The sequence below is a fragment of the Symphalangus syndactylus genome, chromosome 9 (assembly GCF_028878055.3).
Source record: "Symphalangus syndactylus isolate Jambi chromosome 9, NHGRI_mSymSyn1-v2.1_pri, whole genome shotgun sequence".
NCBI lineage: Eukaryota > Metazoa > Chordata > Mammalia > Primates > Hylobatidae > Symphalangus > Symphalangus syndactylus.
The window spans coordinates 44,038,995-44,052,634 of NC_072431.2; the positions used below are offsets into that span (position 1 = coordinate 44,038,995).

At 36.7% G+C, this 13,640-nt stretch overlaps 1 protein-coding gene across 4 annotated transcripts in view; it reads left to right on the top strand.

The window, feature by feature from the left end:
- Nucleotides 1–13,640, top strand: part of ERMN (ermin) — a 90,578-nt gene that overhangs the window by 27,289 nt on the left and 49,649 nt on the right. The window contains exon 1 of one of the 4 annotated variants that reach the window (XM_063609485.1): nucleotides 11,955–11,970. The exons of the other annotated variants lie outside the window; for them this stretch is intronic. The gene's annotated coding sequence lies outside the window, so the exon portion shown is untranslated. Of the gene's footprint in view, nucleotides 1–11,954; nucleotides 11,971–13,640 lie in introns of those variants that run through there. 4 annotated transcript variants of the gene reach the window in all.

Consider the following 13,640-nt stretch of genomic DNA (forward strand, 5'->3'; position numbering starts at 1 on the left):
ATACAGAAGCCTGAAGCTCAACCCTTTTTTGTACACCATATACAAAAATCAACTCAAGATGGATGGAAAGCTTAAATGTAAAACACAAAACTATACAAACCCTGGAAGGCAACCTAGGCAATAACATCCTAGACATAGAAACGGGCAAAGATTTCAGGATGAAACACCAAAATCAATCACAACAAAAGCAAAAATTGACATATGGGATCTAATTGAACTAATGAGCTTCTGCACGGCAAAAGAAACTATCAACAGAGTAAATAGACAACCTACAGAATGGGAGAAAATATTTGCAAATTATGCATCTGACCAAAGTCTAATATCCAGCATCTATAAGAAAGTTAAACAGATTTACAAGAGAAAAACAAACAACCCTGTTAAAAAGTGGGCAAAGGACGTAAACTGACACTTTTCAAAAGAAGGCATGCATGTGGCCAACAAGCATATGAAAAAAAGCTCGGTATCACTGATCATTAGAGAAATGCAAATCAAAACCACAATGAGATACCATCTCACAACAGTCAGAATGGCTACTATGAAAAAGTTAAAAAATAACAGATACTGGCAAGGTTGCAGAGAAAAGGCAATATTTATACACTGTTGGTAGGAATGTAAGTTAGTTCAACCATTGTGGAAAGCAGCATGGCAATCCTCAAAGAGATAAAAGCAGAACCACCATTAGACCCAGCAATCCCATTACTGGATATATACACAGAGAAATGTAAATCATTCTACCATAAAGAGATACATGTGAATGTTCACTGCAGCACTATTAACAATAGCAAAGACATGGAATCAATCTACATTCTCATCAATGACAGATTGGAAAAAGAAAATATGGTACATATACACCATGGAATACTATTCAGCCATAAAAAAGAACAAGATCATGTCCTTTGTGGGAACATGGATGGAACTGAAAGCTGCTATGCTCAGCAAACTAATATAGGAACAAAAAACCAAATAATGCAGGTTCTCACTTATAAGTGGGAGCTAAGTGATAACTTATGAACACAAAGAAGGAAACAACAGACATTGTGGTTGGCTTGAGGGTGGAGGGAGGAAGGAGGGAGAGGAGAAGGAAATAGAACTATTGGGTCCTGCATTTAATACCCGGGTGATGAAATAATCTGTATAACAAACCCCCATGACATGAGTTTACCTATGTAACAAACCTTCACATATACTCCTTAACCTATAACAAAAGTTAAAAAAAAAACTGGATATTTTGTTCTTCAAGTCTTATCTTTCTTTTCTCTTGATTTCCATTTTTTCTTCATTTTTGCTTTGTTTATAATCTTCACAAATGAATGTCTATCTTTCTATTCAGTATATGTTTGTTTTTATAAAATTCAGAACCAAGTTTTTAATATCTACAATCTTTAAAAATTTAAATTAATTATACGTATTTGCATAACTCATTCAGCCATTCTATATGTCTTTTGGTTGGACAGTTTAGTCCATTTACATTCAATATTATTATTGATAAGTAAGGACTCACTGCTGCCACTTTGTTATGTGTTTGATAGTTGTTTTGTGGTCTTCTCTTCCATCTTTATTTCCTTTCTGTCTTCCTTTTAGTGAAGGTGATTTCTCTGATGTTATGATTTAGTTTCTTTCTTTTTATTTTTGTGTATCTGTTGCAATTTTTGATTTGAGGATACTATGAGGCTTGCAAATACTATCTTATAATCCATAATTTTGAGTTGATAAAAACTTAACACTGTTTGCATAAACAAACAAGTAAAAAGAAAACTAATAAAAATTTACAACTTAACTTTGTCTCTCTGCTTTTTAACTTTTTTTTCTTACTATTTGCATTGTATTGTACTAAGTCTTGAAAAGTTGCTGTAGTTATTATTTTTGATTGGCTCATCCTTTAGTCTTTCTGCTTAAGATAAGAGCAGTTTACCCACCACAGTTACAGCATTATAATATTCTGTATTTTTCTGTGCACTTTTTTTTTTTTTTTTTACCTTCAGACGAGATCTTATTGTTCATTAAAGTCATTTTCTTTCTGATTGAAGTACTCCTTTTAGCGTTTCTTGTAGGATAGGTCTGGTGTTGATGAAATCCCTCAGCTTTTGTTTGTCTGGGAAAGTCTTTATTTCTCCTTCATGTTTGAAGGATATTTTAGCCAGATATACCATTCTAGGATAAAAGTTTTTTTCCTTCAGCACTTTAAATATGTCATGCCACTCTCTCCTGGCCTGTAAGTTTTCCACTGAAGAGTTTGCTGCAAGATGTATTGGAGCTCCTTTGTATGTTATCTGTTTCTTTTCTCTTGCTGTTTTTAGGATCCTTTCTTTATCCTCGATCTTTGGGAGTTTGATTTTTAAATGCCTTGATGTAGTCTTCTTTGGGTTAGATCTGCTTGGTGTTCTATAATCTTTTTGTACTTGAATGCTGATATCTTTTTCTAGGTTTTGGCAGTTCTCTGATATTATCCCTTTGTATAAACTTTCTACCGTGGTCTCTTTCTCTACCTCCTTTTTAAGGACAATAATTCTTAGATTTGCCCTTTGAGACTATTTCCTAGATCTTGTAGGTGTGCTTCATTGTATTTTATTCTTCTTTCATCTCCTCTGACTGTGTATTTACACATAGCCTGTCCTCAAGCTAATTCTTTCTTCTGTTTGATCAATTCTGCTTTTAAAAAACTCTGATGCATGCCTCAGTATGCCAATTGCATTTTTTCAGCTCCAGGATTTCTGCTTGATTCTTTTTAATTATGTCAATCTCTTTTTTTAAAATTTATCTGATAGAATTCTGAATTTCTTTTCTGCATTATCTTGAATTTCTTAGAATTTCCTCAAAACAGCTATTTCAAATTCTCTGTCTGAAAGGTCACATATCTCTGTTTCTCCAGGATTAGTCCCTGGTGCCTTATTTAGTTCATTTGGTGGGGTCATGTTTTCCCAGATGGTCTTGATACTGGTAAATGTTCATCTGTGTCTGGCTATTGAAAAGTTAGATATTTACTGTAGCTTTTGCTGTCAGGTCTTGTTTGTACCCGTCCTTTTTGGGAAGGCTTTTCAGATATTCGAGAGGACTTGTGTGTTGTGATCTATTACTTTAAGGGGAACCTTAAGCCCAGTGACATTGTGGTTCTTGCAGACTCATAGAGATACCGCTTTGATGGTCTTAGAAAAAGAGTGGCATCTGCAATTCAAGTCTGTCTGTCTTACCTCTTCAGTGTCCTTTTCAGTGATATAAAGTTAAAACCAGTTACTGTGAGTGCTCACCTGACCTGCTTATTGATTCTTTTTTTCTTTTTTTTAAATTTTACTTTAAGTTCCAGGATGCATGTGCAAAATGTGAAGATTTGTTACATAGGTGTACATGTGCCAGGGTGGTTTGCTGCACTTATCCAACCATCACCTAGGTATTAAGCCCCACATGTATCAGCCATTTGTGCTGATGCTCTTGCACCCCCCACTCCCACTCAGTGTGTTGTTCCCTTCCCTGTGTCCACATGTTTTCACTGTTCAGCTCCCACTTATGAGTGAGAACATGCAGTGTTTGGTTTTCTGTCCCTGCAAAGGACATGATCTCATTCCTTTTTATGGCTACATAGTATTCCATGGTGTATATGTACTGCATTTTCTTTATCCAGTCTATCATTGATGGGCATTTTGGTTGGTTCCATGTCTTTGCTATTGTGAATAATGCTGCAATAAACACACATGTGCATGTATCTTTGTATGTATCTTTATAATAGAATGATTTATATTCCTTTGGGTGTATATCCAGTACTGGGATTGCACGGTCAAATGGTATTTCTGGTACTAGATCCATGAGGAATCACCACACTGTCTTCCACAGTGGTTGAACTAATTTATATTCCCACCAATGGAGTAAGCATCTGTTACTTCTTGACTTTTTTTTTTTTTTTTTTTGAGACGGAGTTTCACTCTTGTTGCCCAGGCTGGAGTGCGATGGCATGATCTCGGCTCACTTCGACCTCTGTCTCCCGGGCTCAAGTGATTCTCCTGGCTCAGCCTCCTGAGTAGCTGGGATTACAGGCACCCACCACCATGCCCAGCTAATTTTTTGTATTTTTAATAGAGACAGGGTTTCACCATGTTGGCCAGGCTGGTCTTGAAGTCCTGACCTCAGGTGATCCACCAATCTTGGCTTCCCAAAATGCTGGGATTACAGGTGTGAGCCACCGTGCCCAGCCACTTCTTGACTTTTTAATAATCACCCTCCTGACTAGCGTGAGAAGGTATCTCATCGTGTTTTTTATTTGCAATTCTCTAATGATTAGTGATGCTAAACTTTTTTTTCATATATTTGTTGGCTGCAAATGTTTTCCTTTGAGAAGTGTCTGTTCATGTCCTTTGTCTAGTTTTTGATGGGTTTGTCCATTTTTTTCTTGTAAATTTGTTTAAGTTCCTTGTAAATTCATTAACTTAATCCATTTTGAGTTAACTTTTGTATAAGGCATAAGGAAGAGGTCCAGCTTCAGTTTTCCGCATATGGGTAACCAGTTTTCTCAGCACCATTTATTAAATAGGGAGTGTTTTCTGCATTGCTTGTTTTTGTCAGGATTGTCAAAGATCAGATAGATGGTTGTAGATGTATGATCTTATTTCTGAGGTCTCTATTCTGTTCACTTGGTCTATATGTCTGTTTTGGTATCAGTATCATGCTGTTTTGGTTACTGTACCCTTGTAGTATGGTTTGAAGTCAGGTAACGTGATGACTCCAGCTTTGTTCTTTTTCTTAGGATTGCCTTGGCTATGTGGGCTCTTTTTTAGTTCTATATGAAATTTAAAGTAGTTTTTTCTAATTCTGTGATGAAAGTCAATGGTAGTTTGATTTAAATAGCATTGAATCTATAAATTACTTTCAGCCTTACGGCCATTTTAATGATATTGATTCTTTCTATCCATGAAGATGGAATGTTTTTCCATTTGTTTGTGTCCTTTCTTATTTCTTTGAGCCATGGTTTGTAATTCTCCTAGAAGAGGTCCTTCACATCTCTTGTTAGCTGTATTCCTAGGTATTTTATTCTCTTTTTAGCAATTGTGAATGAGAATTTATTCATGATTTGGTTCTCTGCTTGTCTATTGTTGGTGTGTAGGAAGGCTTGTGGTTTTTGCACATTGATTTTGTATCCTGAGACTTTATTGAATTTGCTTATCAGCTTAAGGGGTTTTGGGCTGAGACAATGGGGTTTTCTAAATACAAAATCATGTCATCTGCAAACAGAGACAATTTGACTTCTTCCCTTCCTATTTGAATATACTTTATTGCTTTCTCTTGCCTGATTGCCCTGGCCAGAACTTCCAATACTATGTTGAATAGAAGTGGTGAGAGAGAGCATCCTTGTCTTGTGCCAGTTTTCAAAGGGAATGGTTCCAGCTTTTGCCCATTCAGTGTAATATTGACTGTGTTTATCAAAGGCATTTGATAAACAATACAAGTATATGATGTACATAACAGTTATTGTTTAAAATTAGCCGAGATTTGTATTTTGCTTGTTACATGGCCACTTTTTACTGTTGCTTCATGTGCATTCAAGCAGATATATATTCTCTCATTTTGGATGCAGAATTATATATAATTTAATTTTTAATGCTTGGTCATTAAATTGAAATAAGTGTTTAGAAGTCTTCCACTTTGAGTTACATTTGTCAATTTCTCACATTTAAGTAAAATTTTGCTATATATATTCTGAAGCATAAAGATGCACAAAAGCTTAGAAATATATCTTTATGATGACTGGAACCTTTCATCACTATGTGATGTGAAAGAGATGTGTTTATCTCTAATAATACTTGTATTCAAATCTATATTTCTAACATAAATAATATGGGGTTTCTTGTTGTTATTTTCCTGGCATATTATTTTCTATGCTTTCAACATTTTTGGATCTTTATTCTTATATGTGTCTCTTGTAAATAGAATATAGCTGGATTTTGAAAGGTCATCCCTACAATGTCTGTCTTTAATCTGAAATATTAGATTGGTGCAAAAGTAATACTTACTGCTATTTTATTTATTTTAATTATTCATTTATTAGTAGGTGTCAATATATTGTGCTATTTATTTTACTTTTCCATGCTTGTCACAATTATCCCTTTTTAAGATAATGAATTTTATTTTTTGTTTCTCACTCTATTGGGTTTATCTGGAGAGTATATATTCTATTTCTGGTCTTTTACTAGATACCCTAGAACTTGTACCATATGCACTTAATGACCTAGCAAATTCTGAAGTTAATAAAAACAATCTCTTCTTTTGAAGGAAGTAAGATGTTACCCATTACCTCTGATCACTCTTCTCTTGACATACATGATATTGTTTTCTGATATTTCAACTCTGTTTTTCTAACCATACAAGTTAAATATAATAATAGTTGTTACTTTATGAGGACAATATTTATTACCCTCATCTTTATTAATTTCTTACTGTTTCTTTTTGTATCTCAGACACTGCTTCTAAGACCATTTTCTTTCTTCCTCATATTGATACTTTAGAACAAGCTTGTCCAAACTGCAGCCCACAGGCTGCATGTTGCCCAACAATGGCTTTGAATGTAGCCCAACATAAATTTGTAAACTTTCTTAAAACATTTTGAGATGTTTTTGAGTTTTCGGTTTGTTTTTTAGTTCATCAGCTATTATTAGTGATACTTTATGTGTGGCCCAAAACAATTCTTCTTCTTTCTATGTGGCCCAGGAACCCAAAAGATTGGACACCTCTGCCTCAGAAGATCCTTTAGTGAAAATCCACTGGTGAACCCTTTTTTAATTTTTATTTTCTTGAGTCAGGATCTCACTCTGTCATCTGGGCTGGAGTACAGTGATGTGATCACGGCTCACGGCAGCCTTGAACTCCCAGGCTCAAGCAATCCTCCCTCCTCAGCCTCCTGAGTAGCTGGGACTACAGGGGTGTGACACCATGTCCAGCTAACTTTTGTGTTTTTTGTAGAGATGGGGTTTCACCATGTTTCCCAGGCTAGTCTTGAATTCCTGAGCTCAAGAGCCACATGCCTCTGCCTCCCAAAGTGATGGGATTAAAAGTGTGTGCCACGGTGCATGGCCTAATATACAAAAATATTTATTTTATATTTTCTTAAATAAAGATTTTCTGGGTTTATAACTATAGACATGTAGCTTTTTCTCACAGCATATTGAAGATTTTATTTCACTATTTCATTCTTCAGTTTTTGTTTTTTAGAAGTCTGATTTAGTTTATAATTCTTTCAAAGTGATTTTTTTTTCTGTTTTAAAATTTCCTTTTTTATATTGACAATAATAATTGTACATATAATGGGGTACCTAGTGAATTTTTGATATATGTTATGTATAGTGATCAGATAAGTGTAATTAGCATATCCATCATCTCAAACCTCGATCATTTATTTGTGTTGGTGATGTTCAACATCCTCTTTCTAGCCATTTAAAACTATATAACATGTTATTGCTATCTATAGTCATCCTACAGTGGTATAGAACACTAAAACTATCTAGCCATTATTTTGTATTGTTCAACAAATCTCTCTCTATTCCTCCCCTCCCCCTGTCCTTCCCAGCCTCTAGTATCTTCTGTTCTACTTTTTACTTCTATGAGATCAACTTTTTTTAGCTTCCACATACGAGTGAGAATGTGCAATGTTTAACTTTCTATTCCTGGCTTATCTTACTTAACATAATGTCCTACAGTTCAATCTACATTGCTGCAAATGACAGAATTTTATTTTGTGATGTATATGCACCACATTTTCTTTATTTGTTCATCTGTTTTTGAGCATCTAGGCTGAGTCCAAATCTTGGCTCTTCTGAATAGTGCTGCAGTAAACATGAGGGTTCAGATGTGTCTCTGATATAATAATTTCCTTTTTTTGGATAAATTCCCAGTAGTAGGATTGCTGGATCATATGGTAGTTCTATTTACAGTTTTTTTTGAGGAACCTTCATACTGTTCTCCAAAGTGGCTGTAATATTCTCCATTCCCATCAACAGTGGATAAGAGTTCCCTTTTCTCCCCATCCTTGCCAGCATTTGTTGTTTATCATCTTGTTGATGATAGCCATCTTAACTGGAGTAAGATCATACCTCATTGTCGCTTTTATTTGCATCTCCCTGATAATTAGTGATGATGAGCATTTTTTTCATATACCTGTTGGCCATTTGTATATCTTCTTTTGAGGAATGTCTGTTCAGATCATTTGTCCACTCTTTAATCAGATTGTTTTCTTTATTATCTAGATATTTCAGTTCCTTGTATATTTTAGATTCTAATCTCCTGTCAAATGAGTAGTTCGCAAATACTGTCTCCATTCTGCAGATTCTCTTTTCACTCTGTTGATTGCTTCCTTTGTTGTGCAGAAGCTTTTTAGATATTAATCTCCAGTCAAATGAGTAGTTTGCAAATATTTTCTCCATTCTGCAGGTTCTCTTTTCACTCTGTTGATTGTTTCCTTTGTTGTGCAGAAGGTTTTTAGTTTAATATACTCTCATTTTTCTTCACTTTTGTTGCCAATGCTTTGGAGGTGTTATTCATAAACTCTTTTCCAAGTCCAATGTCCTAGGCTTTTTGAAATATAAGATAAGATCATGTCATCTGCAAACAGGGACTATTTGACTTGCTCTTCTTCAATATGAATGCCATTTGTTTTTCCTTTTTGCCAGATTATTCTAGTTAGGACTTCTAGAACTATGCTGAATATGAATGGTTAATGTGGGTATCCTTATCTTATTCCAGTTCTTAGAGGAAAGCCTTTCAGTATTTTCTCCATTCAGTATGATGTTAGCTAAGGGTTTGTCATATATGGACTTTATGATGTTGAGGAACTTTCCTTCTATACTTAACTTATTAAGAGTTTTCATCATGCAGTGAGATTAAATCTTATCACAATCTTTTTCTGAATCTATTGAATTGAGATGATCATGTGATTTTTGCCCTTCATTCTATTGATGTAATGTATAACATTTATTAATTTGCATAGTTTGAACTATCTTTGCATTCCTGGGATAAATCCCACTTGACTGTAGTATATTATTGTTTTGATGTGTCGGTGGATTTGGTTTGTTGGCATTTATTTTGTTTAAGATTTTTGCATCTGTGTTCATCAGGAATGTTGAACCATGGTTGCCTTTTCCTTACTGTGTCTTTGTCTGATTTTGGTACCAGGGTTATGCTGGTTTCATAAAATGAGTTGTGAAAAATTCCCTCTGCTTTAAATTTTGGAATAGTTCGAGAAAAATTGGTATTAATTGTTCTTTAAAGGAATGCTACTTTACAACTTCTACTCTTCAATTCGACATCGTTATCTGGCACATTTCCTTTCAGCATGATCAGGAGAACTAGTGAAAGTTTACCTTGGGTTTCAGTAGAGCTACTTGGCTTACCAGAGTTTTAGAAGTAATCATTCTGGATTTATTTCTGCTCAGCTGCATTCATTTTTAGCTGCAAATCTGGCCGGTGTTTCTCTTTGATTCTTCTCCTCCTCATATTACCTCCTGATGGCTTCTGAGGTCAAGTTATCCTAGGCTCAGAGGCAGTTTTTCTTATGCTATTTGCAGTGTTGACTTTGACTTATTTAAAGGTATCCCCTGAGTCTTTCGTGGACTTCACATACTCTCATTCCTCCTTATTTTACATAAAGTGTCTTTGGAAGAGTCTTTACAGATCTTTTGTGTTACTTTAAGATGTACTGGTTTGTTGCTTTATCCCTCATTTTGGTCCACATTTTATTGAAATCAGTAGACTGTGTGTGTGTTCCCATAATTATTTATTTGTTTTGTCACTCATTTCTGAACTTCTAGATATTACATTATTTAAATTTTAAACTGTTTTTGGTACTTTTGGTAGATTCCAAGGAAGGGTACAGAATAAATATGTCTTTAATATGATATATTTTCCTTAAATTCAAAACCCAAACAATTTCATAAAGATAGGGCTAAATGTAGGGCCCAGCTTGTTTCTTTTTAAATGTAAACCTGGAGGATAGTCCTTTGATGTTGGTGTGGTATAATATGAGAAGCTAGCTGCAAAGTGGCCAAACCAAATAGCAGAACAAGAAAAAGAGTGCATGCATTATAAACTTCTTTCCAAAAAAACATTTTTAGAGGAATCCCTTTCCCTCATGTTATTTGTATCATGAAGTGACACCTTGCATTCCAGTTTTTATCCTCCAGAGTCTTATAGACATTTTGAATACAAAAACATTATGTGAGCTTTCACTATACCTGACCCTCTCTGTAAAACTCAGATACTAGTTCACATTGAGAGTGGGATTAGAGCTGAAGGACAAACTCTGGCAAGAGTAACCTCCAACAATAGAAGCATTTTAACAATATGTGATCATGTTGAGGTCTTCTTAAGATGTCTCTCTGTCTTGTCATTATGGCAACTTGATGCTCCATGGGACCCAAAATATTCCTGACTATGTTTGTGTAGAGTTGATAATTTCTATTCAAAGAACATTATTGGGTGGAATTAAAATTTTAGTCCGAATTTGTTTAATACTTACTATATATACTCCAGTACTCTTCAACTCTAAGATATACATTATCTTGGCTGGGCGAGGTGGCTCACCCCTGTAATCCTAGCACTTTGGGAGGCTGAGGTGGGTGGATCACGAGGTCAGGAGGTCAAGACCATCCTGACTAACACGGTGAAACGCTGTCTCTACTGAAAATACAAAAAATTCGCTGGGCATGGTGGCGGGCGCCTGTAGTCCTAGCCACTCAGGAGGCTGAGGCAGGAGAATGGCATAAACCCGGGAGGTGGAGCTTGCAGTGAACCAAGATCATGCCACTGCACTCCAGCCAGGGTGACAGAGCAAGACTCCATCTCAAAAAAAAAAAAAAGTGTGTAGCATATCCCTACTCTCTCTCTCTCCCTCTCTCTAGCCATGTGAAGTGCCTTACTTCCCCTTTGGCTCCTGCCATTATTGTAAGTTCTCAGGCCTCCCAAGAAGCAGATGCTGCCCTGCTTCCTGTGCAGCCTGAAGAACTGTGAGCCAATTTAACCTCTTTTTTTTTTTTAATAAACTACCCAGTCTCAGGTATTTATAGCAGTGCATGTGAACTGACTAATATAGAAAATTGGTACCGAAGAATGGGGCATTGCTATAAATGTACCTGAAAATGTGGAAGCAGCTTTGGAACTGGGTAACAGGTAGAGGTTGGAAGAGTGTGAAGGGCTAAGAAGATAGGAAGATAAAGAAAAGTTAGGAACTTCCTAGAGACTTCTTAAATTGTTGTGACTGAAGTGCTGATAATAATATGGACAGTGAAGGCCAGGCTGATAAGGTCTCAGATGGAAATGAGGAACTTATTGGGAATTGGAGCAAAGGTGACTTTCGTTATTTATTAGCAAAGAGGTTTGGATTGTGCTCCTGCTCTAGGGATCTGTGGAACTTTGAACATGAGAGAAATAATTTCAAGTATCCAGAAGAAGAAATTTCTAAGCAGCAAAGTGTTCAAGATGTAGTCTGGCTGCCTCTAACAACCTAAGCTAATATGCATGAGCAAAAAAATGACCTGAAACTGGACTTCTATTTAAAAGGAAAGCAGAGTGTAAAAGTTCGGAAAATGTGCAGCCCAGCCACGTGGTAGAAAAGAAAACCCATTTTCAGAGGAGGAATTCAAGCAGGCTGCACAAATTTGCATAACTAAAAGGAAGGCATTTCAGAGAGGTAGTTCCTCCCACCATAGGTCAGAGGCCTAGGAAGGAAGAACAGTCTCATGGGTCAGATTCAGGGCCTCATTGCCCTTTGCAGCCTAGGGACATTGAACATCCCAGTTGATCCAGCTTCAGCTGTGGCTAAAAGGGGCTCAGGTACAGCTTGGGCCACTGCTTCAGAGAGTGCAAGCCATTAGCCTTGGTGGCTTCCACATGGTAGTAAGCCTGTGGGTGTGCAGAGTGCAAGGGTGAGACTTGGTAGCCTCCAACCAGATTTCAGAAGATGTATGGAAAAGCCTGGAATTCCAGGCAGAATCCTACTGGGTAGGTGGAGTCCTCAAGGACAACCTCTACCAAGGGAAGTGTGGAGGAGAAATGTGGGATTGGATCCCCAAACAGAGTCCCCATGAGGGCACCACCTATTGGGGCATGAAACTGCCCAAGACCTTGGGAGCCCACCCTTTGCATCAATGTGCCCTGGATGTGAGACATAGAGTCAAAAGAGATTATTTTGGAGCTTTAAGATTTAATGACTGCCTGCTTGGTTTCAGATTTGATTGGGTCCTGTGGCCCCTTTCTTTTGGTTGATTTCTCCCTTTTGGAATGGGCGTATTTACCTAATGCCTCTATCCCCACTGTATCTTGGAAGTAACTAATGTGTTATTTATTTTACAGACGCATAGGTGAAAGGGACTACCCTTGTCTCTGATGCAACTTTGGATTTTGGAACTTTGAGTTAATGCTGGAATGTGTTAAGCCTTTGGGAACTGTTGGGAAGACATGACTGTATTTCAAAATGTGAGAAGGACATGATATTTGGGAGGGGCCAGGGCAGAATGGTATATGGTTTGGATCTGTGTCTCTGCCCAAATCTCATGTTGAATTGTAATCTTCAATGTTGGTGGTGGGGCCTGGTGGAAGGTGATTAGATGATGAGAGTGAATTTCTCCCTTTAGTTCCTTTCTCATGATATAATTACAGTGAGATCTGATTGTTTAAAAGTGTGTAGTGCATCCCCATTCTCTCTCTCTCTTCTGCTCTGGCCATGTGAAGTGCCTCACTTCCACTTTGCCTTCCATCATGATTGTAATTTCCCTGAGGCCTCCCCAGAAGCCAATGCCACCATGCTTCCTGTCCAGCCTATGGAATCATGAGCCAATTAAACCTCTTTTTAAGAAAATCAATTACCCAGTCTCAGGTATTTCTTTATAGCAGTGCAAGAACAGACTAATGCATATGTCTTTCCCCAGACTCACATAAGTGGTAAAATTTGAAGGTAATTCTATTCTATGATGACTAAGATCTTGAGTTTGTAGTCACATGGCTCTGGAATCAAACCTTGTTCCTACTTTTTACTGTGTTTGTGATATTGGGCACGACATTTCTCTGAGCCTTTGTTTCCTGGGCTATAACATGAAGATAATAGCAGCAACTACCTGTACGGATTTGTAAGGATGCAATGGGATAAGTTATTAACATGTATGGCAATTAGCACAATGGCTGGCATATAGTAAGCATTCAATAAGTGCTATCTACAAGGACTGTAAGTGATTTATTTATTTCTCTATTGAATGCAGGAGGTTATATCAGAGGAGGGAATTCTTGCAAATCAGTCTGACAGTCAAAGTTTAGTAAAATTGGTATCTAGTGACAGTGGTGAAAGAAAAGTAAAATGGGAATAGTTTTGTTTATAAATTATTTTGAAAAAATACCCCCCAAAATCCCAATATAACTTTCTTGGGCTCTTTAAGAAAATAGTACCAAATAGTCAGACTATATCTCATGTGATACAGTTCCTTTTTAAGAATTTGATTCTGAAAGGCAAACACCAGGAGGCTGTAACTGGCAAGAGGAAATATTTGAGCAGAAGCTCATGAGATTTACCAGTCTTGGCAAAGAGTGCAGTAAAGTAGCTGAGAATTTGGCCTTTGGAATCAGGTGCTAGTATTCTCTAATAGTTGTGTGACCTTTGCCTATTTCCTCTTCTTTAAAAT